The sequence below is a fragment of the Heterodontus francisci genome, chromosome 2 (assembly GCF_036365525.1).
Source record: "Heterodontus francisci isolate sHetFra1 chromosome 2, sHetFra1.hap1, whole genome shotgun sequence".
Lineage (NCBI taxonomy): Eukaryota > Metazoa > Chordata > Chondrichthyes > Heterodontiformes > Heterodontidae > Heterodontus > Heterodontus francisci.
In genome coordinates, this window is record NC_090372.1 from 131646706 (window position 1) to 131671826 (window position 25121).

Sequence of the window (25121 nt, forward strand, 5' to 3'; positions counted from 1 at the left end):
CTAAATTAGTCAAACACGATTTCCCTTTCACAAGACCATGTTGACACTGCCTGATCGCATTATGATTTTCTAAATGTCCTGCTATAACTTCCTTAATAATGGCTTGTAACAATTTCCCTATGGCAGATGTTAGACTAACTGGTCTATAGTTTCCTGCTTTCTTTATCCCTCTTTTCTTGAATAGAGGTGTTGCATTAATTATTTTCTAATATGCTGGAACCTTACCAGAATCTAAGGAATTTTGGAAGATCACAACTAATGCATCTACTATCTCTGCAGCCACTTCTTTTAAGACCCTAGGATGCAGGGCATCAGGTCCTGTGGACTTGTCAGTCTTTAGCTCTAATAGTTTTTCCAGTACCTTTTCCCTAGTGATTGTGTCTGTTTCAATTTCTTCCCTCCCTTTTACCTCTTGTTTCTCAGGTATTCTTAGGATGTTTTTTTGTGTCTTCGACAGTGAAGACTGACAGGAAATTCCTGGTCAATGCTTCCACCATTTCCTTGTTACCCATTATTAATTCCTCAGACTCACTCTCTGGAGGACCAATGCTCACTTGAGTTACTGTTTTCCTTTTTAAATACTTGTAGAAACTCTTACTATCTGTTTTTATATTTCTAGATAGCTTTCTCTTGTACTCTAGTTTTTCCCTTTTTGTTTTAATCATTCTTTACTGGCCAGATTTTAAAATCTGTCCAATCTTCTGATCTACCACTAATACTTGCAGAATTGTATGCTTTTTCTTTCAATTTGATACTATCTTTAACTTTCTTTGTTAACCACAGATGGCGCATCCGTCTCCTGGAGTCTTTCTTTCTCACTGGAATATATTTTTGCTGAGAGATGTGAAATATCTCCTTAAAGGTCTACCACCGCTTCTCTACTGTCCTATCTTTTATCCTAATTTCCCAGTTCACTTTGGTCAGCTCTGCCTTCCTACCCTTGTAATTGCCTGTATTTAAATTTTAAACACTAGTCTTAGACCTACATTTCTCACCCTCAAACTGAAATTGAAATTCTATCATGTTATGATCGCTGTTGTCTAGAGACTTTTCCTATGAGATCTTAATTAATCCTGTCTCATTGCGGCGCAATACCAGGCCTCCCCGGTTGGAACTAGAATTTACTGCTCGAAGAAATTGTCCCAAATACACTCTATGAACTCATCCTTCAGACTACCTTTGCCAATTTGATTTGTCCAGTTTATATGTAGATTAAAATCACCCATGATTATTGCAGTACCTTTCTTACAAGCCCCCATTTTTTCTTCCTGTGTACTCTGTCCTACAGTGTAGTTACTGTTAGGGGACCTATAAACTACTCCAATAAGTGACTTCTTTCCTTTGCTATTTCTTATCTATAGCAAAACTGATTCTACATCTTGATCTTTTGAACTAAAGCCATCTCTCACTAATGTACTAATATCACCCTTAATTAAAAGAGCTACCCCACCATCTTTTCTGAGCTTTTTGTCCTTCAGAAATGTCAGATTCCCTTGAATATTTAGGTTCCTTGCAACCACGTCTCTGTAATGGCTATCAGGTCATACATATTTATTTCTATTTGTGCTAACAATTCATCCGTTTTGTTATGTTTACTGTGTGCTTTCAGATACAGAGCTTTCAATTCTGTCTCTTTTTTTTCCCATTTTTGCAAACTCTGGTCTTATCTGCTGGTGCACTCTTAAGTTTATAAGCTCTGCCCTTTCATGCCACACTCTGGTTATCATTATCCATGTCGCTACCCTGAACTATTGCCTTGTCCTTTCCCTTTAATTTACTACATCTCCCCTCACTTGATCTCTCCCCCCACACTATTTAGTTTAAAGCCCTCTCTGCTGCCCTAGTTATACGACTCACCAGAACTTCAGTCTCGGCATGGTTCAGATGAAGACTGTCGCGATAGTACAGCTTTCCGCAGTGCCGGTGCTAGTGCCCCATGAATCGAAACTCATACTCCCACGCAGTCTTTCAGCCATGCATTTAACTCTCTGATATTATTTACCCTATGCCAATTTGCTCATGGTTTAGGTAGTAATCCAGAGATTATTACCTTTGTGGTTCTGCTTTTTAATTTAGCCCCTGGCTGCTCATAATCCCTAAGCAGAACGTCTCGCATAGTCCTATCTATGTTGTTGGTACCCATGTGGACCACGACAACTAGGTCCTCTCCCTCCCACTACAGGTTCCTCTCCAGCCCCGAACAGATGTCCCGAACCCTGGCACCAGGCAAGCAACACAGCCTTCTGTACTCACTCTTGGCTGCAGAGTACTGTGTCTATCCCCCTGACTATACTGTCCCCTACTACCACTGCATTCCTATTTACTACCCCCACTCCCTGCACCACGGTGCCATGGTCATTTTGCTCATCCACCCTGCAGCGCTCACTCTCATCTATACAAGCCGCAAGAACCTCAAACCTGTTTGACAATTGCAAGGGCTGAGGCTCCTCCACCTGTACCTTCTCAATCCCCTTATCTACCTCACTCACAGTCACACCACCAGTCCCTGACCAAATCAGAAGACCCTAGCCTAAGTGGTATGACTACCTTCTGGAACAAAGTGTCCAGGTAACTTTCCCCCTCCCTGATGCATCGTAGTGTCCCAGCTCATCAACTCTGAGCCAAGGTTCCTTGAGCCACAAACACTTACTGCAGATGTGATTGCCTTGGATCACACTAGTGTCCACTAGTTCCCACATACTACAGCTGCAATACATCCTCATTGTGTTTTACTTAACTAATTAATTATTTTATTAGTTTTTAATTAATGCATCTACTCATCAACCACTTACATTACTAATTTAAACCCTAATAATAAACCCTTACTACTAACCAATAAAATAGAAGATTCAACAGGTTCTTACTTGCCTTCTACTGATGTTTCTTTATTAATTAGAAGAAAGATAATTAAGCTAGTTGAACCTTATTTAATTTTGTTTACATTTTTGTAATCTCCACTTCTTTATACACACACACACACACACACCCTAACAGCAATTACTCACCAACCAATCAACTTATGACTTTCCTGTGAAGTCAATGTTTCTTTCAAACTCAGGGTGCGCCTGGACTCCTCCCGGAAGGTAAGTGGTGTAGACTGTGATCCTCAGGCTTTATTTATCTGCTCCCTGGTCTGTGTTCTTCCGGCAGGTCTGCTCCTCTCCCAGAAGGTAAATGGTGTAGACTGCGATCCTCGGGCTTTATTTATATGCTCCCTGGTCTGTGTTCCTCCCGCAGGTCCACTCCTCTCTGTTCCTCTCCCAGAAGGTAAGTGGTGTAGACTGCGATTCTCGGGCTTTATTTATTTTCTCCCTGGTCTGTGTTCCTCCTGCAGGTTCACTCCTCTCCCTGAAGGTAAGTGGTATAGGACACGATCCTCAGGCTTTATTTATCTGCTCCCTGGTCTGATTTCCTCCCACAGTCCCACTCCTCACTGTTCCTCTCCCAAAAGGTAAATGGTGTCGGCCACGATCCTCGGGCTTTATGTATCTGCTCCCCAGTCTGTTTTCCTCTCACAAGTCCACTCCTCTCTGCTCCTCTCCCAGAAGGTAAGTGGTGTGGACTGCGATCCTCGGGCTTTATTTATCTTCTTCCTGGTCTGTGTTCCTCCTGCAGGTCCACTCTCTGCTCCTCTCCCGGAAGGTAAGTGATGTAGGCCGCTATCCTCGGGCTTTCTTTATCTGCTCTCTGTTCTGTGTTCCTCCCACAGTCCCACTCCTCACTGTTCCTCTCCCAAAAGGTAAGCGGTGTCGGCCGCGATCCTTGGGTTTTATTTATCTGCTCCCCGGTCGCTGTTCCCCCCATAGGTCTGCATTTCTCTGCTTCTCTCCCAGAATGTAAGTGGTGTAGGCCACGATCCTTGGACTTTATTTATCTGCTCCCTGGTCGGTGTTCCTCCCGCAGGTCCACTCCTCTCTGCTCCTCTCCCAGAAGGTAAGAGAAATGTGACATTCAACAAATTCATGGAGAAATGTGACATTCAACAAATATAAAATTGCTCTTTCAGAGCCAGTGGAGCTATTTGGCAGTAATCCAGTAATCATAACCTTAGTACATTGTTAAAAACCCAGTTACATCTCATTAGACAAGATCTAACCTTTTCAAGGGTTTTCACAGTGAAACTAATAGTTGAAGTTCTCGTCAGTTCAATTATTTCTAATGGATTGCATTATGGGAGGACTTCAACAGAACTCTGGATAAGCGTAGAATCACTAATGGCAACGTCTGGATTTCCAAAACACAAGTGCAGACTCCAGAAGATGCTGTCAGTTTCAGGGAAGTAAATATGGCCTATGCTGACATTAGACAATGCATCATTGTTGGGTTCACAGGTATGCGAATGCAGTTTGCTACCACTTCCATGCTGGAAAGGATGGGCACCAAGATCTGTGCAAAGTCCTGTACCATGTTGATGCTGAACTTCTCCATGCTCCTTGACATTGTTCACACGCTTTCTGGCAGGCTCCCCAATGCACCAAACATTTTGTTGTGCATGCACATCAGCATTCTTCTGTAGGCTGCTTCATTGAAATGCTCATCTGAGTCCTCTTCAGCAAAACCAGTGTGTCGCCTCACCCTCTGGGGAGCTGGCACCTGTGTTACCCTTGTCCCTTACTTGACTGCAGCCCACTCATGCCCAGTGTCTCACCACATGCAGACTCCACCTCTAATCTGTCCTCTAAGATATGCACAGTGTCTATAGCTGAGCTTATGGCTCCAGGTGTAAAATCTAGTGACAGTGCTGTGTCTTTGTTAATATTTCCTGTAAGCTGCGTGAGCACGTAACTGCATAGCAACCCAAAAGGTACCGAGCAGGCTGTTCACAAGTTGTCCCCTTTAAGATACTGCACATGTATGGCTGTACAAAAAAAAAATTAAAGGCATTGCATACTAAAATAGACAGGCCGTGCACAGCGGAAAAAGATTAGAGGGGACACTGGTCTTCATCATCACTCTCCTGTTGTGGTCCCTCCATAGGTATCTGAAAGGAAAAAGGCAGAAGGATAAGGTTGTGGTGTGGGAGAGGAGGGAAAGTAAAACGTGCATGCTTACACCTGTGGCATGCTTATACCTCAGGATTGTGGCTGAGAAGATGGTATAAAATATAAATTTTTCAGTCACTTAGGCTTTTTGTTTTAACTCATGTATAATATAAAAAGAACAATTTTGGAAACAATTTAATGTAAAATGGACTTGTATGTCAGAAGAGAGTAAGGGATGAGTGGGAGATGGGATGTAAGAATGAGCATTAGTTATGAAGATACCGTCACCTTCAGTGGTTTCAGCTCCACCGCTGGCCACAGCCTTCGCAATGGTCCTTTTGATAATGACCATCTCCTGCATAGCGGGTTAGGACATGGAGGTGCACCTGTCCCCCTCCGGTTGGCTCCTGCCACCTTCACTTTTACACTACCTTGTCTTGCAAAAAAGAGGGAAGTGTGTAGGTGAGTGTGGTGCAATCTGTTTGGCTGATATGGCTGTTATAGTTGAAAAGCTGGCAATGTGAGCAAGTTGTGAGATGTGGATGTTAAACCTGCAGCAGTGCTAAGTGTGTGAGGATGAAGTGAAGCATATGAATGTTAGGCATGAATCCTGATTGACAGAGATTGTTGGTAGTTGAGTGATGGGTTTCTTTTTTAATTTGTTCATGGGATGTAGGCATAGCTGGCTAGGCCAGCATTTATTGCCCATGGCAATGGTGTGGTGAATTGAGTAGTGTCTGACGCTATTAGTGCAGCTTGTAGGATATGGCATTTGTAGATGCATTCATTGACCTTGACCACTAGTATGAGGTCATTGAACTTCTTCTGGCACTGCATCCAGATGCTAAGGGCTTGTCTCCTGAAATTGACCTCCTCGGCTATCTGCTCCCACTGCCTTTTGAGTCTCCTGGCCTTCTGCGGATACAGGACATCTCTCTTACTTTCCGCTTCCTCCCTAAGGCCTCTAGTCCAGTGTCCGAAAATCTTGGAGCCTGCACTGTCCCATATTGTGCCATTCTTCAATGCTTCCCAGGTCAGATTCACTTCCTGCGCAACTGCTCCAGCCACAATGGACTTCGCATTTAAGGGGTGCAGACTAGCTTTAATCAGTGCAGGCTAGTTTTTAGTGGTGCTAGAAAGTTATGATTTTAGGTTCCCTGCTGATGTATGTGGCCAATCAACAGCATGATTAGTGCTGTTGCATGCAGGAGTCGTTCAAATGAGCAAGCAGCACAAAGTTGGCATGCTGCCTGCATTGCATTGAACAGGTCCGGGTTAATCACTTCATGTCTCAGCGAGGATTCTTAAATCTGATTGCTTGCCCTGCTCACACACACACCACAGATCTTCTGAAGAGAGTGCCATGCTGGATCGGTCGCCCAATGACAGCATACTGCTGCTCAAAAGCCCACAAAAAGTCTATGGGCAGCTATAAGCACAATGACCCTGCAACGCCGTTCCTTTAACACTGACCTCGAAATCCAGAGCAATAGTTGTGCCAATCACTGTAATCTATTGGCCCAAATTTTATCGTAGTAACAACGGCAAAAATGTTGAAGCTTCCATTGGAGCACAAGCAGCAACCAGCCAATGTCTGAGTGTTGCAGTGGAAGCTCAGACTACTGTTATGCAAGGTAAACTTGCTGCCACGCAAGCTCAGACTGTTGCCATCAAGGCTGAGGATTATAGTCTGCAAAGGGGCTTGCAGAGCATCATAGCAGTCCAGCAATCTGTCCTCCAACAGATTACTATGATCACTACAGTGCCACCCTGGAGCACCAACCTGGTGTCCTCCCTCAGGAAGACAGCATTCGTCCTCCCGTCCCTGCCACTCTACCAGTGCCATTGCTGTTGCCTGTCAGCCTGCCAGCCTACATCACTTCCACCCATTTCAAGATGGTGCAGTCTGCACCCCTGGGCCTTCCAGGCCCAGAGCTGCTCGGGGTCATCCTCCAAGGCCATCTGCAGTCTCCTCCACTGATGCTCAGCAGCCTTCCACCAGCCATGCTGCAGCCACTGGGGTAGCATAGCAGCATTAGGACAGGAAAAGGCACATGGAAGGCAGGCATTAAGGGAATGCACAAGTGTGATTAGTTTACTTCTGTATGCAATATAGCATGATTTACTTTATAAATTTGTTTTATGTTTATTTTATGATGGCTTTTATTTTTGCATTGTGGCCAAGTGGATACTGTGATGGTCAGTGACAGAAGTAAAGTGAGGGACTATTGGTGAATGGAGAATAGGTGTTGCAGTTACTGGATAAGTTCTTCACGTTCAGCCAGCAGAAAGGGGCTGTCTAGGTTGCCTCCTCCCATCCTCTTCCTCATGCTCCTGCTCCTCAGCTGCTTGCTGTAAAGGTGGTAAGAACAGTCCTTTTCTTGCTCTGAGGTTGTAATTGTGGTTGCTGCAAGTGGCAGATTTCAGTGAGGACATCCTTACTGAAGTGAAGACATCTCACAGATAGTTCTTCCCTGAGATTCAGGTGGGAGAATTTCTCTCTAACACCCCAGACAGATATGGCTCCTGCTGAGTGTTCTTTCTCTCCTGCTTCTTCATTCTCCCTCTTCCAGCAGTTTGTTGTGCTCTGCGTATTCTCTGTTCTTTCTCCAAGTCATGCTGTATTGTAAGGGGAATGCCTCTTAGTGCACCTATATCTGAAAGCAATAGGTTTGTGCAGAAGCCTTGAAGTCAGCCAGAATTCCTACCTACAGCACCTGCTACACCACTCCCTGTATACTTTTGCAACTTGAAACAGCTAGAGAAAGCAGTAAACAGTTGTAGAATTGTAGCAACAGCCAGACGAAATCAACCAGCAACTAACCTGTAAATTGTTGATAATCGCTTTAAATAGCACAAGTGGGAGCTCCTTCCTTCTGCTGAACGTATGTTCAGCTGTGCAAGGTGAAGAGAGGGCATTAACTGGAGGGTTGTACTCTGAATCTGCACTGCTGGCATCAAATCAGTGTTGCACGCTATTTGAAGACATGATCTGCCTGCTTCGCAAACTTCCGGTGGATAATCTCTGCGCATGTACTAATGCCCTCTCCAATATGGCATCTGACGCAAGTCATGTCACAAGTGTGCCGTGCCCAGATGCCATTTCGAGCTGTTGGAGCACTCGTAACACCCATAAACCAGGCGCTATACCAGAAAATATGCCAGGAAGTATAAATTAGAATATTTAATTCAATGTAAAATCCTGTGCAGAAAGCAAAATAAAGAGAGGTGGGATTAAGAGAGATGCAGAAAGGAAATGTTAAAACAATTATTTCAATTTTTAATTTTTTGTGATCTCCAGCAATAATTAAATTCTACAGGGATGAGACTCTACACTTATAAAATTACATTTTAGGGGCCAACGGGGTTGCTTGACAGTATTTAAGACTTAACACCCCAATAAAAATTCACTTACATTTGAAGGCATCAGCCCCAATGTTTTCTGGAGCGTTTAGTTGGTATGCACACACCCTTTATGTGGGTATGCACACACCCTTTATGTGTTTTCATGCTGAATCTATTGGTGAGATACCAGTGTAGCTAGGCTTGTAGACAAGCAGGCAAATTGGACAACAGCTTCCAGATTTCTGTGTTCAGCTGCATGTTTGTGGACACGAGAATTTGCAGTCTGATTTACTTCATAATAACAGTGAGTGCTGATAACCTCATAGTTATTTCAATTACAAAATCTAGGCTAAATTAGCAACAATGGTATTAGCAAACAAAATGTTTAAAACAAACTGGTTTAGCCATTGAGAAGTACATTAGTATCTTTAGCTTATGTTCTGTGCTTTTTAAATGTGAATTTTTGGCAATAATTAAGAGGCAGGGATACATCAGTTTTTACCTTTACATAAATTATTTTGGTTCAGTACACAACTTACTAATGAAACAATTAATGTATTTTTAAGTTCCAGTGCATTGTTTTTGTTAATTACAAGGCATTGTCTAATTATGTGCCAAATTATGTTCCTTATAGCCAAAGCCCATTTAATTTATAGTATGTACCTCTTTTTACATCGTACACACAAGCTGGAGTTGTACTTCATGCTCCATAAATAGAACACAGAAAGGAAGTAACTCATAGAGTTGATCGATCACACTGCTCTTGAAATCTTAAATTTTTGTTTTTCTAATTTTTCCCTCTTGCTTTTCTGAAGATACTGGGTGTGGTTCCACAAGTACAAGCAGCCCTCAGAACTTCATCCAAGCATCCATCTTTCATGTATGAGTCTGGGCAGGTTGGGTTTGATCATCTGTCGACACTCTGCCAAATGTTTGGCATAATTTAGGCAGGCTGTTATGGGAAATAGTTTGGGCAGGTTCATCTGCACCCTACCCATTCTTACATATTTTGATTTCACACTGAAAATGATTTCAGCACAAGAAACACTTGCCCATTTGCTGGTGTAAATACTTTATTTGATGCATAATGTCACACATACCGGAAATGCGATGATACAACAATCATGGACTAACTCTGAAGTAAAGCCTGGTTCGTGTATAAAATTAAAACCCGACCCAGGTCTGACCCGACAACAGCCAACCCAAACCCGACCTGGGCCCGAGTCCTTTAATTCTTTTAAATGCCTGACCCAAATCTGACAAGTGTAGTTGGGTTTGGTAGGTGGCCAGGATTTACTGCAGAGTGCAGAGTCCGGACTGCATGTTTCCCACCTTGACGTCCTGAATGCTCATTTGAAGATTACTTCCTGGAGCAAGGGAGCACTATCCACGTCCAGCCCAACACGACCCGAGCTTGAATGCTGGACCCGGAAGAGAGACGTGACCCGATCTGAACCCGACACACGTTGTCAGGTCTGGTCGGCTTTGGGTCGGGTAGCCACACTTTACTCTGAAGAGTTATGAAAAACTGAATTTGTCTTTAAAAATGAGACTTTAATTCAAAAAATGAACATTTGTCCAAAATGGTCACTGAAGAAAAAGAGATTGGCCTTTTGTGTATTCAAACTGTCTGACAAAGACAAAGGAGAAATCTTCAAAGCTCAGAGCTGTCAATTGAACCCATCCTACACCTATGCTGAAACATTCCAGAATTAGCATAGGCGGTGGCGTAGTGGTATTATCACTGGACTAGTAACCCAGAGACCCAGGGTATTCTTCTGGGGACATGGGTTCGAATCCACAGCAGAAGGTGGAATTTGAATTTAATTAATAAATCTGGAATTAAAACGAGTGTAATGATGGCTATGAAACCATTGTCGATTGTTGTAAAAACCCATCTGGTTCACTAATGTCCTTTAGGGAAGGAAATCTGCTGTCCTGACCTGGTCTGGCCTACATGTGACTCCAGACTCACAGCAATGTGGTTAACTCTTACATGCCCTCTGAAATGGCCGAGCAAGCCACACAGTTGTACCTAACCGCTACAAAGTCTATAAAAAGGAATGAAACTGGACGGACCACCCAGCATCGACCTGGGCACCGGAAACGACAACGGCAAACCCAGCTCTGTCGACCCTGCAAAGTCCTCCTTACTAACATCTGGGGGCTTGTGCCAAAGTTAGGAGAGCTGTCCCACAGACTAGTCAAGCAACAGCCTGACATAGTCATACTCACGGAATCATACCTGACAGACAATGTCCCAGACACTGCCATCACCATCCCTGGGTACGTCCTGTCCCACCGGCAGGACAGACCCAGCAGAGGTGGTGGCACAGTGGCATACAGTAGGGAGGGAGTTGCCCTGGGAGTCCTCAACATCAACTCCGGACCCCATGAAGTCTCATGGCATCAGGTCAAACATGGGCAAGGTAACCTCCTACTGATTACCACCTACTGCCCTCCCTCAGCTGATGACTCAGTACTCCTCCATGTTGAACACCACTTGGAGGAAGCACTGAGGGTGACAAGGGCACAAAATGTACTCTGGGTGGGGGACTTGAATGTACATCACCAAGACTGGATCGGTAGCACCACTACTGACCGAGCTGGCCGAGTCCTAAAGGACATAGCTGCTAGACTGGGTCTGCGGCAGGTGGTGGGGGAACCAACACAAGGGAAGAACATACTCGACCTCGTCCTCACCAATCTGCCTGCCGCAGATGCATCTGTCCATGACAGTATTGGTAGGAGTGACCACCGCACAGTCCTTGTGGAGACGAAGTCCCGCCTTGACATTGAGGATACCGTCCATCGTGTTGTGTGGCACTATCACCGTGCTGAATGGGATAGGTTTCGAACAGATCTAGCAATGCAAAACTGGGCATCCATGAGGCGCTGTGGGCCATCAGCAGCAGCAGAATTGTACTAAACCACAATCTGTAACCTCATGGCCCGGCATATCCCCCACTCTACCATTACCATCAAGCCAGGAGACCAACCCTGTTTCAATGAAGAGTGCAGGAGGGCATGCCAGGAGCAGCACCAGGCATAACTCAATATGAGGTGTCAACCTGGTGAAGCTACAACCCACGACTACTTGCATGCCAAACTGTGTAAGCAGCATGCGATAGACAGAGCTAAGCGATCCCATAACCAACGGATCAGATCTAAGCTCTGCAGTCCTGCCACATCCAGCCAAGAATGGTGGTGGACAATTAAACAACTAACTGGAGGAGGTGGCTCCACAAATATCCCCATCCTCAATGATGGGGGAGCCCAGCACATCAGTGCGAAAGATAAGGCTGAAGCATTTGCAACAATCTTCAGCCAGAAGTGCCAAGTTGATGATCCATCTCGGCCCACTCCTGAAGTCCCCAGCATCACAGATGCCAGACTTCAGCCAATTCGATTCACTCCACGTGATATCAAGAAACGACCGAAGGCACTGGATACTACAAAAGCTATGGTCCCTGACAACATTCCGGCAATAGTACTGAAGACCTGTGCTCCAGAACTTGCCGCGCCCCTAGCCAAGCTGTTCCAGTACAGCTACAACACTGGCACCTACCCTGCAATGTGGAAAATTGCACAGGTATGCCCTGTACACAAAAAGCAGGACGAGTCCAACCCAGCCAACTACCGCCCCATCAGCCTACTCTCAATCATCAGTAAAGTGATGGAAGGTGTCATCAATAGTGCCATCAAGCGGCACTTGCTTAGCAACAACCTGCTCAGTGATGCTCAGTTTGGGTTCCGCCAGGGCCACTCAGCTCCTGACCTCATTACAGCCTTGGTTCAAACATGGACAAAAGAGCTGAACTCAAGAGGTGAGGTGAGAGTGACTGCCCTTGACACCAAGGCAGCATGTGACCGAGTATGGCATCAAGGAGCCCAAGCAAAACTGAGGTCAATGGGAATCAGGGGGAAAACCCTCCGCTGGCTGGAGTCATACCGAGCACAAAGGAAGATGGTTGTGGTTGTTGGAGGTCAATCATCTGAGCTCCAGGACATCACTGCAGGAGTTCCTCAGGGTAGTGTCCTAGGCCCAACCATCTTCAGCTGCTTCATCAATGACCTTCCTTCAATCATAAGGTCAGAAGTGGGGATGTTCAGCACCATTCGTGACTCCTCAGATACTGAAGCAGTCCGTGTAGAAATGCAGCAAGACCTGGACAATATCCAGGCTTGGGCTGATAAGTGGCAAGTAACATTCGCACCACACAAGTGCCAGGCAATGACCATATCCAACAAGAGAGAATCTAACCATCTCCCCTTGACATTCAACGGCATTACCGTCGCTGAATCCCCCACTATCAACATCCCAGGGGCTACCATTGACCAGAAACTGAACTGGAGTAGCCATATAAATACCGTGGCTAGAAGACCAGCTCAGAGGCTAGGAATTCACCTCCTGACTCCCCAAAGCCTGTCCACCATCTACAAGGCACAAGTCAGGAGTGTGATGGAATCCTCTCCACTTGCCTGGATGGGTGCAGCTCCAACAACACTCAAGAAGCTTGACACCATCCAGGACAAAGCAGCCCGCTTGATTGGCATCCCATCTACAAACATTCACTCCCTCCACCACCAACGCACAGTGGCAGCAGTGTGTACCATCTACAAGATGCACTGCAGCAATGCACCAAGGCTCCTTAGACAGCACCTTCCAAACCCACGACCTCTACTAACTAGACGGACAAGGGCAGCACATACATGGGAACACCACCACCTGCAAGTTCCCCTCCAAGTCGCACACCATCGTGACTTGGAACTATATCGCCGTTCCTTCACTGTCGCTGGGTCAAAATCCTGGAACTCCCTTCCTAACAGCACTGTGGGTGTACCTAGCCCACATGGACTGCAGCGGTTCAAGAACGCAGCTCACCACCACCTTCTGAAGGGCAATTGGGGATGGGCAATAAATGCTGGCCTGGCCAGCGACGCCCACATCCCATGAATGAATAAAAAAAGAATTTAAAAAAAAAATTGAATGTCTTCTTCTGAAGCGAAGAAGGTGTGAAGTAGCCACATCCTGGGCCATTGTGCTATCACCATGGGAAAGAGACCAGAGCGTCTCCTAACAGGAGATGAGAGACAACAGCTTTTCTTTAAAAAAGGACAGCCAGAGAGAGAGTGAGAGAGAGGGAAAGGCAACATCCTGAAAGCTTGTGTTCCCGCCAAGCCAGAAAGCACATGCCCTGCTGCAGATTCCTACATCTGCATTATACAACAGCGAGAGCTAGAAGTAACCCACCATCTTCAACGGAAACATCAATCATGAGAGAAATTTACAAACATCTCAGTCCTGCATCCATCAAGAGCTTGATTTCCAAAAGAATTCAACAGGTTTATTGTCACCTTCTCCCCCACTCTCACTAAAAGTCACCTTCCTTTTTCCTTTCTCCATCTGTCTCCTGTTGTGTGCGAATGAATGCGTGAGTGGATGCGGTTGCGACAATTTCAGGATAAGACATAATACTGTGGGTACAAGAACAAGTCAGAGGCTGGGAATTCTGCAGCGAGTAACTCACCTCCTGACTCCCCTGTGCCTGTCCACCATCTACAAGGCACAAGTCAGGAGTGTGATGGAATACTATCCAATTGCCTGGATGGGTGTAGCTCCAGCAGCACTCACGAAGCTCAACACCATCCAGGACAAAGCAGCCCGCTTGATTAGCGCCCCATCCATCACCTTCAACATTCACTCCCTTTTGCATTGGCACATAGTGGCAGCAGTGTGTACCATCTACAAGATACACTGCAGTAACTCACCAAGACTCCTTCAACAGCACCTTCCAAACCCACAACCTCTACCACCGAGAAGGACAAAGGCAGCAAATGCATGGGAACACCACCATCTGCAAGTTCCCCTCCAAGCCACACACCATCCTGACTTGGAACTATATTGCCATTCCTGCACTGTCGCTGGGTCAAAATCCTGGAACTCCCTTCCTAAAAGCACTGTTGGTGTACCTACACCCCAAGGACTGCAGTGGTTCAAGAAAGCAGCTCACCACCACTTTCTCAAGGGCAATTAGGATGGGCAATAAATCCTGGCCTAGCCAGCGACGCCCACATCCCATGAACGAATAAAAAAAAAAATTCTGTTTTTTAAAACCTACAAAAAAACCTGCCACTGTCTTTTATTTGAAAAATAAAAGACCAAAGGGCTAACATTAATACAAATACACTTGCTGCGGTCAGGTGGGGAGTTGAACAGTGGGAACCACCCATGTCGCAATACGTGGTCGTAACAGTAATGAGAAAAGAATGAACTTGTATTTGTATAAGCACCTTTCGCATCTGCTGAATGTTCTAAAGTTCTTCATAGCTCATGAATATCCTGCATCACATTTCCTAAAAATATGGATTAACTTACACTTGTCAGAATGCTGTATAAAATGGGAATTCCCCAGTGTCACACTGCAGAGGTGAAGGCAGCAGTGGTTTTCAATGGTCACAGTGCTTTAAGGTATAAGGTACTGGCAAATCTCTACAGAAGTGATTAACTTGACTTATTTTATTTTTCTTATTTGTATTGCCTCGAAGGTGCACCATCTGTTCTACTGTTGCTGCCTGTTTGTAAATTTTCAAACCCTTACCCATTCTTGCCTTGGCTTGATAGCATACACAATAATAATTATCTTGAATTTGCCTTCGATTGAGGAAGGTGAGGAGAGGCATAGGGAAAACATGTGGGTAAGACTATAAAGTAGCACCTTCTAACTTTCAGGTGATATCCATCCACCAAAAGTTACAGACCTCCAATAATCATTCCTGCACCTAATGCAAAGCAGTACCGAAGGAGATTCCACTTCTCCAAGGATCCCATCCAGGAGTTGTGAAACATGTTAGAACTGGACTTGTGCACCAACCCCACTACTCTAACCACTCTGCCAATAGTTGTCAAACTGGCTATTGAACTCAATATTTTTTGCCTCAGGATCCTTTTAATTTTCTACAGAGGATCTGTGGTGTGCACAGATGCATCAAGGATGTGACTGATACTTTGTTCACTTGAGCAAGGGATTTGGACGGATATCAACAATCTTTAGACTGGCAGGATTCATCAGTCGGGTTACAATAGAGGTTATGTTTGTTGATGTTGTGTCATACATTAACAGATAAAAGTCCACCGTATAAACATGCAGCTAGTGTGTTACCATTGTTTAAGAATAATGCATGTCAATATCCATTTTCCACAGAACTGGCACAACTCCTTCATTTTAAGATAGTTAATTATGTCACAAGTGTTCAATTGGATCTTGGAGGATAAAGGCAGCCCCCTACACAGCACCCACCAACCCTGCACCATCACCCACTACCACTGCCACCCCCCACCCCCCCCAACTTTGCCTTAACTGATGCCATTTATGCGATTCCCCAGGCTCCTACTAGAAGAAAGGTAAAATGAGATAAATAGAATGCTAACGACATGTTTCAGCTGCTTAGATAGAACTGGTGGGGCTTGGCAATGCAGACCAGCAGATGTGCCCAGAATTGTGGTTGGCTGATTCTTGCTCTGCACTTTTAGTTTGATTCATAGAATGGTTACAGTACAAAAGGAGGCCATTCAGCCTGTCATTTTCATGCCAGCTCTCTGCAAGAGCAACTCTGCTGGTCTCACTCCTCTGCCTTTTCCCTGTAGCCCAGCAATTCTTTACTCTATAGGTGCTTATCCAATTCCCTTTTGAAAGCCACAATTGAAGCTGCCTTCACCACACTCTCAGGCGGTATATTCCAGATCCTAACCACTCACTGCGTAAAAATGTTTTTCCTCATGTCGCCATTGCTTCTTTTGCCAGTCACCTTAATCCGATGTCTGGTTCTTGACCCTTCCACCAACAGGAGCAGTTTCTCCCTATCTATTCTGTCTAGACCCCTCATGATCTTGAACACCTCTATCAAATCTCCTCTCAACCTTCTCTAAGGAGAACAACCCCAGCTTCTCCAATCTATTCTTGTAACTGAAGTCTCTTATCCCTGGAACCATTCCTGTAAAACTTTTCTGCACCCTTTCAAAAGCCTTCACATCCTTCCTAAAGTGCAATGCACAGAATTAGACACAATACTCCAGTTGAGGCCGAACCAGTATTTTATACAGGTTAATCATAACTTCCTTGCTTTTGTGCTGTATGCATTTATTTATAAAACCCAGGATGCCAGATACCTTTTTAACCACTTTCTCAAACTGTCCTGCCGCCTTCAACGATTTGTGCACATATACCCCCAGGTCTCTGTTCATAGGTATGTAAAAAGGAAAAGATTAGCAAAGACAAATGTGGGCCCATTACATGCAGAGACAGGATCATTTGTAATAGGGAATAAGGAAATGGCAGAGAAACTAAACAAATACTTTGTGTCTGTCTTCATGAGGAAGATACAAAAAAAACCTCCTAGAAATACTAGAGAACCAAGGGACTAGTGAGAATGGGCAACTGAAAGAAATTAGTATTAGTAAAAAAGGAGTACTGGAGAAATTAATGGGACTGAAAGTTGGAAAATCACCTGGGCCTGATAATCTACATCCCAGTGTGTTGAAAGAGGTGACTGTAGAGATAGTGGATGCAGTGGTGGTCACCTTCCAAAATTCTATAGATTGTGGAATGGTTCCTGCAGATTGGAAGGTAGAGAATGTAATCCCACTATTTAAGAAATGAGGGAGAGAGAAAACAGGGAACCACAGTCCTGTTAGCCTGATAGTAGTAGGGAAAATGCTAGAATCTGTTATAAAGGATATGAGAATTGGACACTTAGAAAATAATGGTAGGATTGGGCAGAGTCAACATGGGTTTGTGAAAGGGAAATCATGTTTGACAAACCTGTTGGAGTTTTTTGAGGCTGTAAGTAGCAGAATAGATAAGGGGAGCCAGCGGATGGTGGTGTATTTGGATTTTCAGAAGGCTTTCAATAAGATCCCACACAACAGGTTAGTAAATAAATTAGAGCACATGGGATTGGGGGTAATATACTGGAATGAATTGAGAATTGGTTAACGGACAGAAAACAAAGAGTAGGAATAAACGGGTTATTCTCAGGTTGGCAGGCTGTGACTAGTGGAGTACCGCAAGTATCAGTGCTTAGGCCCCAGCTATTCACAATTTATATCAATGATTTGGATGTGGGGACCAAATATAATATTTCTAAGTTTGCTGATTGTTGTATATTGTTGTAGCGTAGAGCGAGTGTTGATTAAAGAACACTCAGGTTCTTTGTAGGGCTAAAGCATATCTCGTTTATTCTATAGATATAATTATTTCCACTTTCCACAAGCCTGTCTAGCCACATACCTTGTGCTGCTTCTAGCTTCTTCTCAGCCTAATACCCATGTGACTATTTCATCATCATCACTACAATGGGAGGGGTTTAGTCTCACTGTCTCAAACATTAACCATTTCAGGCCCTTATATTATATCTTCCCCCCCCCAGTCTTTGTCCCTATCAGTGCAGTTGGAAGATCTTCATTCTTCTTCAACAATGTCTTTATGGTTCTTACTCCTCTTTCGGCTTTGCAGTTTGGCTGAGGATAGTCTGCTTGAAAGATGGGCTGGTAAGATGGGCAGAACAGTGGCAAATGGAATTTAATCCTGAGAAGTGTGGGGCGATGTATTTTGGGAGGACTAACAAGGCAAGGGAATATACAATGGATGGTAGGACGCTAGGAAGTACAGAGGGTCAGAGGGACCTTGGTGTACTTGTCCATAGATCACTGAAGGCAGCAGCACAGGTAGATAAAGTGGTTAGGAAGGCATATGGGATACTTGCTTTTATTAGCCGAGGCATAGAATATAATAGCAGGGAGGTTATGATGGAGCTGCATAAAACGCTAGTTAGGCCACAGCTGGAGTACTGTGTACAGTTCTGGTCACCACACTATAGGAAGGTGTGATTGCACTGTAAAGGGTGTAGAGGAGATTCACCAGGATGTTGCCTGGGATGGAGAATTTAAGCTATGAAGAGAGACTGGATAGGCTAAGGTTGTTTTCCTTAAAGCAGAGAAAGCTGAGGGGAGACCTGACACAAAATTATGAGGGGCATATAGGTTAGATAGGAAGAAGCTTTTTCCCTCAGCAGAGGTGTCAATAACCAGGGGGCATAGATTTAAGCTAAGAGGCAGGAGGTTTAGAGGGGATTTGAGGAAACATTTTTTCACCCAGAGGGTGGTTGGAATCTGGAACAACACTGCCTGAAGGGGTGGTAGAGGCAGGAACCCTCACAACATTTAAGAAGTATTTAGATGAAACACCATAGCATACAAGACTGCAGGGCAAGAGCTGGAAAAAGGGATTAGAATAGGTAGGTGCTTGATGGCTAGCATGGACAAGATGGGCCAAAGGGCCTGTTTCTGTGCTGTATAACTCTATGACTATGACTCTATGACTTTGACTCTGGCTCTTTGACTTCATTAACCTTTTGGAGTAGATGTAGATGTTCCCTGCATAACAGGGAAAATTCTTGATTTTTCAAAACGTTTAATGTTTCCATAATCTGTCTTCCTTTATATTGGAAAATTGCTTGAAGTTTACCCTTCACCTTCAGTTGGATCTCTCCTGGACCATACAACTGTGTGTCTACTGGTTGTAAGCAATGTCTCATCAACCATGGCTCTTGGTCTGACAGAACTGTGACACTTGCACGTGTCCAATTTGAAATTAGTAATACGTCCATTGACATAGATGTCTACCGTCCAAAATCCTTGATTAGGGTCATTACTTTCTCTGAGGAAATCTCCTGGTTTATCTTCCACTGGAAGTTGTTCCACCTCATTCACTGCTCTATGTGTGAAGGCTTTTTGCTTTGTAAATTTGAAAGAAGACGTCTTGCTCTGGCACATCTTTCCAAAGTGGCCTGCCTTTTTGCAATTAAAGCATTCCACTTTATTATCAGGACACTGATCATGTCTGTGAGTCTCTCTGGCTCCACAGTGTCTTGCACCCTCTCACCTGTGTGCACCTTCTTATCCGGAGATAGCTTTTTCCTCCTGGGCTTCAGGAACTGAACCATCGTCAGATTTTATCTGATCCAAGGCCTCTCTTCAGGCCGCAGAATAGCTCTGTTTTTTCTTCGGACTTCTGCCTGTCGTACCACCTGAATCACTTTCTCGAGTGTGAGGTCATCTTTGGACTGCAAGACGTCTGACAAGGACTCAACAGCTATTCCCACTACTATTCGGTCCCTGATAAACTCAGACTTTAGTCCTCTGTACTCACAGCTCTCCGCCAATCTGTACAAATCATTAAAAAAGCATCCATGAATTCGCCTATCTTCTGGACTCTCTACTAAATTTTGCTCTTTCCAGGATCTTATTACTTCTCAAATTAAGATATTTGTTGAATGCTTGTAACACGCCTTCAAATTTTTCTGAAGCTTCATTTATGCCTTGCCTTATGATCACGCCATCAGTAATGGCCCCCACCATTATAGAGTATAAAAGAGTATTAACTTGCTTAGCCACTGATTTAGTGTGTAGCTGAGAAGCTATTCTAAATCTTAGAAATCTTTCTCTCCATATTGACCAAATCTGTATCTGCTTGGGTCCTTCCCAATTCTGGAACTTTTCAGGCATCATATGTTGTTTCGAATCCATTCTTTGCTAGTCTTTTTTTGGGGTGTTCTCCTTTCTTTAAGATTTTTTTTTAAGGCTTGCTTGTTTTAATGGAGGTGGCCCCACTCTTTTTGGGAGTTCCCATGCTTTTCAGGGATTTCCCAATCTTCGCCATTGTGGACAGCCCAAGTAAAGGATTAGATTTCTACACAACTGCAAGAACGTGGTCCAGGGGGTACAGCTTAAGAGGTGCAGTCTTGCGTTAAGCAGTTCAAGCTAGTTTGAAGTGGTGCTAGGATGTTATAATTTTGGGCCCCCTGCTAATGCCTGCAGCCAGTGAACAGCATGGTTACCATGGCTGCATGCAGCAATCATCCAAATGAGCAGGCAGCACGAAATTGGCATGTTGCCTGCATTAGATTGAATGGGCATAGGTTAAACATGCATTGCAAACCCTGTGCTCGTTTTCAGGGCTGTCCAATTTATCCCCATATACCTTGTAGTTTTACTTCTGTTTAATTAAGCACTTGATCATTCTTGGAAACCTAACCTTCATTCAGCACTTCATTGATTTTGCAAGCCTGCTTTAAAAAGCTCTTTTCACCTTGCTGGACTTTCTGATTTGGCTGCACAAAGCTAAAGCTTAAATACTTTATTACCAAGGAAATCACAGAATAAGAGCACTTAAGCATTAGTGATTAATAAGATGATCAATTCAAATACACTGATCCTTTTTGAGGTGTCATTCAACTGGATGGATGTGTATTAGAAATATAATTGTCAGATCTGAAATAATTTTAAGAAAAACAGAAGTTCAATTAGGCATTACTCTTCTTTCCATTTCCAAATGCCTAAATCATAATTGGGAGACTCTTTTTCTGACATTAAACTCAGCCTTGCTTGTAGCCGTACCAGTTTGAAGATCATAACGCATTGATGAATCTACTAGTCTGCAGTTTTGCTCATGGACAGATTGACTAGCACAATTGTCTTAACTGGAAACATGCTGATATTAGGATTGATCAAGTCCTCTATCTTTAAGATTTCACAGCATCCAATAGTTCACCTTTTTAGTTTGCTCAGAATGCCCAGGATGACTATTCTTCCTACAAATGTGTGCAGAACACCTCTAGTTTTTGTACAGCTCACCTGACTAGGTAAACTCAGTTTGACATCCTATGTAACTGTGGTAAGCTATCCCTCCTCATCCTTCTGGACCCGTCTCCAGCCTTTAATATGGTTGGCCGTACCATCCTCTTCCAACGTCTCTCCTCTATTGCCCAGCTGGATGGGATGCGAGTTCCGAAGAAGGGTCACTGACCCGAAACGTTAACTCTGCTTCTCTTTCCACAGATGCTGCCAGACCTGCTGAGTGATTCCAGCATTTCTTGTTTTTGTTTGGGATTGCTAATGCCTTGTTCCATTCTTGTGTATCCAGTTGTAGCTGGAGTATTACCTGCAAAGGCTTCTCTTCTCTTTCCACTCCTGCACCATTACTCTGGAATCCCACAAGGAACAGTTCTTGGCCCTATTTCTCACTCACATACTGCCCCTCAACAACATTGACTGCAAACGCAACATCAGATTTCACATACACACTGATGACACCCAGCTCTATTTTATCATCACCTTTCTCAACAGCTCCACTGTCTCTGATTTTTCATGCTGCTTGTCCAACATCCAGTCCTGGGTGAGCAGAAATTTTCTCTAACTAAATATTGGGAAGACCAAAGTATTAACATTATCAGCCACAAACTCAGTTCCCTCGCCACCAACTGCATTCCTCTCCCTGGTCATTATCTGAGGCTGAACCAGCCCATTCACAACCTTGGCATCTTAGTTGACCCTGAGCTGAGCATCCAATCACAGATACACTGCATCACCAAGTCCACCTACTTTCACCTTCATAACATTGCCCGTCTCTGCCCCGCCTCAGCTCATCTGCTGCTGAAACCTAACTATCACCAAGTCCTGTTCACTCATATCCCCCTGTGCTCACTGACCTATGTTGGCTCATGGTCCAGCAATGCCTCAATTTTAAAATCCTCATCCTTGTTTTCAAATCCCTCCATAGCCTCAACCCTCTCTATCTCTATAACCTCATCCAGCCCTACAATCCTCCAGAATTTCTGCACTGAGATCAGAGGTGGGGGGAGGGGTCCAGTAGAATTGTGACAGGTGGTGGGGGGTCATGGAGCGTTTTGACACCCTGTTGCCAAGCGATCTTACCAGGGGCAGGATAGGCCAATGACGGCCTTCCAGTCCAGAGGCCAATTGAGACCCTTAAGTGGCCTACTAATGGCCACTTAAGGACCTCTTCCTGCTACATCTGGGATGTAACCAGGAGCAATGCCTTCGACACGTAGCGAGGGCACCTTGTAGAATGAGGCGCCTTCCCTGTGGGATTGGGGGTGGGGGAGTCCCTCCTCTGTGGGCAAACTGTGGCCGACTGAGGACCCTAGCCATGAAACAACACACCTCCAAGGACCACCCTCCCCCGGGCTTTATGACCACCCCCCCCCCCCCCAAAACCCCTCTCCAGGGCCTTCTGGACCAGCCCTGGTGACCCTGCCTCACACCTGAGTTCCGGGATTCCAGCAGTCTGGGTCCAAGGCCTCTGCAATACCAGCAGTGGCCACCGCTCCCAGTGGCGCTGCTGATATTGCTGAGCTGCCAACTCTGTGATTGGCTGGTGGCTCTTGGAAGTGGGATCCCTGTCTTTAAAGGGACAGGGATCCCAGCGCGGGACACTTAACCTTCAAAGCAACGTAGGATTGCTCTGGGTGGGGCATGAAGAGGCTGAGGTGGGGTTCCCTCTGCCTTTTTGGCTCACGACAGGAGCCCCGACTCCTCCTCAGAATCCAGCCCTCCTATTCTGGCCTCTTGCGCATCCCCGATTTTAATTGCTCCACCATTGCGGGCCCTGACTTCAACTGTCTGGGCCCTAGGCTAAGGAATTCCCTCCCTAAGCCTCTCTACCTTTTTCCTTTTAAGACGCTCCATAAAACCCACCTCTTTGACCAAGTTTTTGTCACCTACCCGAATATTCCCTTATGTAGCTTGGTGTCAAATAACGCTCCTGTAAAGTGTCTTGGGATACTTTATTACATTAAACGCACTGTTGTTGTTGTAATGTCTTATTCAAGCACTGCATCTCCAACAATGCAACACTTCCTCCAGTACTGCTTTAAATTATTAGTTTAGATCAGGGATTCTCAACTAGGGATCTGCTGTCTACTAAGGTCGCAAGTGGGTTTCAATGAGTGCCTTTGCCTTTCAGCATCCTGTGATGCTGTGAGACAAACTTTGGGGAACAACGAATGTCACTCATGTAACTGGCTTATTAAATAAAATGATTAATTGCCGAATGTGATGCAAATGGAATCACCGCGCATCTTACCCTGGCATGTGTCGTAATGATTGTTTTTGCAACACATTTCATTCTAAATCTAACCACCAGCCTAATGTCCATGAAATTATTTCCCAGCTAGTCCATGTTATGCAGTGGTAGGCTGCCTAGCTTTAAATAGGATTGCAATGTCAGGGTTATTGATTTCATGGGGACAGCTTGACAGGCATTGGAGTGTGATCTGTTTGATCTCTCTCTAAAATTATGTTTCATCTGAAATGATGGCATCACATTTCGTAATATTATAAGCATTGATTTCTGGTTAAATATGCAACAAGCTGAAAACATTAAACAACAATTTTCTGCTTTAAAACTGCAAACTGCCTCCTTGAATGGTCAATCCTGCTTTTGCATCATCCTGTTTGATTCTCAAATATTAACATTGAACAATGAGATTTTCAGTTTGACTGGTTTGGTGTTGCAGTAAGTTTGCAGACATGAGCAGTGGAATTCTTGTTTATCATTGTGAGACTACCAATGCGGCAACCCCCTATTTCTCCAGCAGCCCCCCGCACCCCCCACCACCACCTCCAAGCCCTAAGAATCCATTAAGAGTCTTGCAAACCTGGTAACACAACCTTTGGCGTCTAATACAGATTTGTAAGTAAAAATTGTGAATTCTAGGAATTTGAAATCATGCAGATGAATAAATATGGTTAAATGAATGTGCAGCAGATAAATTAATCCTTCCCACTGTGTACATCCTGTAACATGCCAGAATTCATCAAATATTTGCATAAATTATATATTATTTGGAAATAAAAATTATGTCAGTTGTTTAGATCTGATGTTGCTGGAGATTTTGCTGTCTGGCATGGGGAATGTTCCAGAACTGTTGCAAAATAATGCCAAGATTCGGATGACGTTTCTGGGCCACATATTTCCATTTTATTAAGATATCTGGTGGCAGGGTGGAGTTTCTGTGCACTTGCACCAAAATCATAAACCTGCTCTTTATAAATGGATTCATGATATTGTTTCATGAAGTACTGAGGGAACTTTTCTTCCAGGTGAACTGTTATAGATAGAGTTATACAGCACAGAAACAGGCCCTTAGGCCCATCATGTCTGTGCCAGCCATCAAGCACCTATCTATTCTAATCCCATTTTCCAGCACTTGGCTCTTAGCCTTGTATGCTATGGCATTTCAAGTGCTCATCTAAATACTTCTTAAATTTTGTAAGGGTTCCTAACTCTACCACCCCTTCAGGCAATGTGTTCCAGATTCCAACCATCCTCTGGGTGAAAAAATATTTCCTCAAAGCCCCTCTAAACCTTCTGTTCCTTACCTTAAATCTATGCCTCCTGGTTATTGACCCCTCCGCTAAGGGAAAAAGTTTCTTCCTCTCTATCCTATCAATGCCCCTCATAATTTTGTATACCTCAATCAGGGGTGATGTCATTTGTTCTCAAACTGTACAAAGATGACAGATCACCTCTCATAGAAATCATGGAGCACAGAAAGAGGTCAATCGGCCCATCATGTCTGTCCCAGCTCTTTGTTTAATTGTGTAACTAATTTTTATACAAAAATTGTGTATTGTGATACAAGGTTGAGAACCCCTGACCCAGATTATGTGTCTAGTCCTCAACCTTATGACTCACAGGTGGCAGGGTTACTAACCAAGGTAACCTAACAGTTCCTGTGAAATAATTATTTTAGAGAAATAAAACAAGTGAGAAAAAGAAAATGAGGATTAAATATTGTGACCTCTTATGCATGGGAAACAAAATTTGTTTTTATTACTCTGATATGAGCTTCCCACTGCTGTAAACTGGACCTTACTTATTGTTCTATACTGCCAATGGATCAATCTGTCTAGCTGCAGCTTATTGCTGT

The 25121-nt window shown here is 44.3% G+C and overlaps 1 protein-coding gene across 2 annotated transcripts in view; it reads left to right on the top strand.

The window, feature by feature from the left end:
* LOC137346829 (protein SPMIP7) overlaps window positions 1–25121 on the top strand; it is a 147697-nt gene that overhangs the window by 36086 nt on the left and 86490 nt on the right. The window lies entirely within an intron of this gene.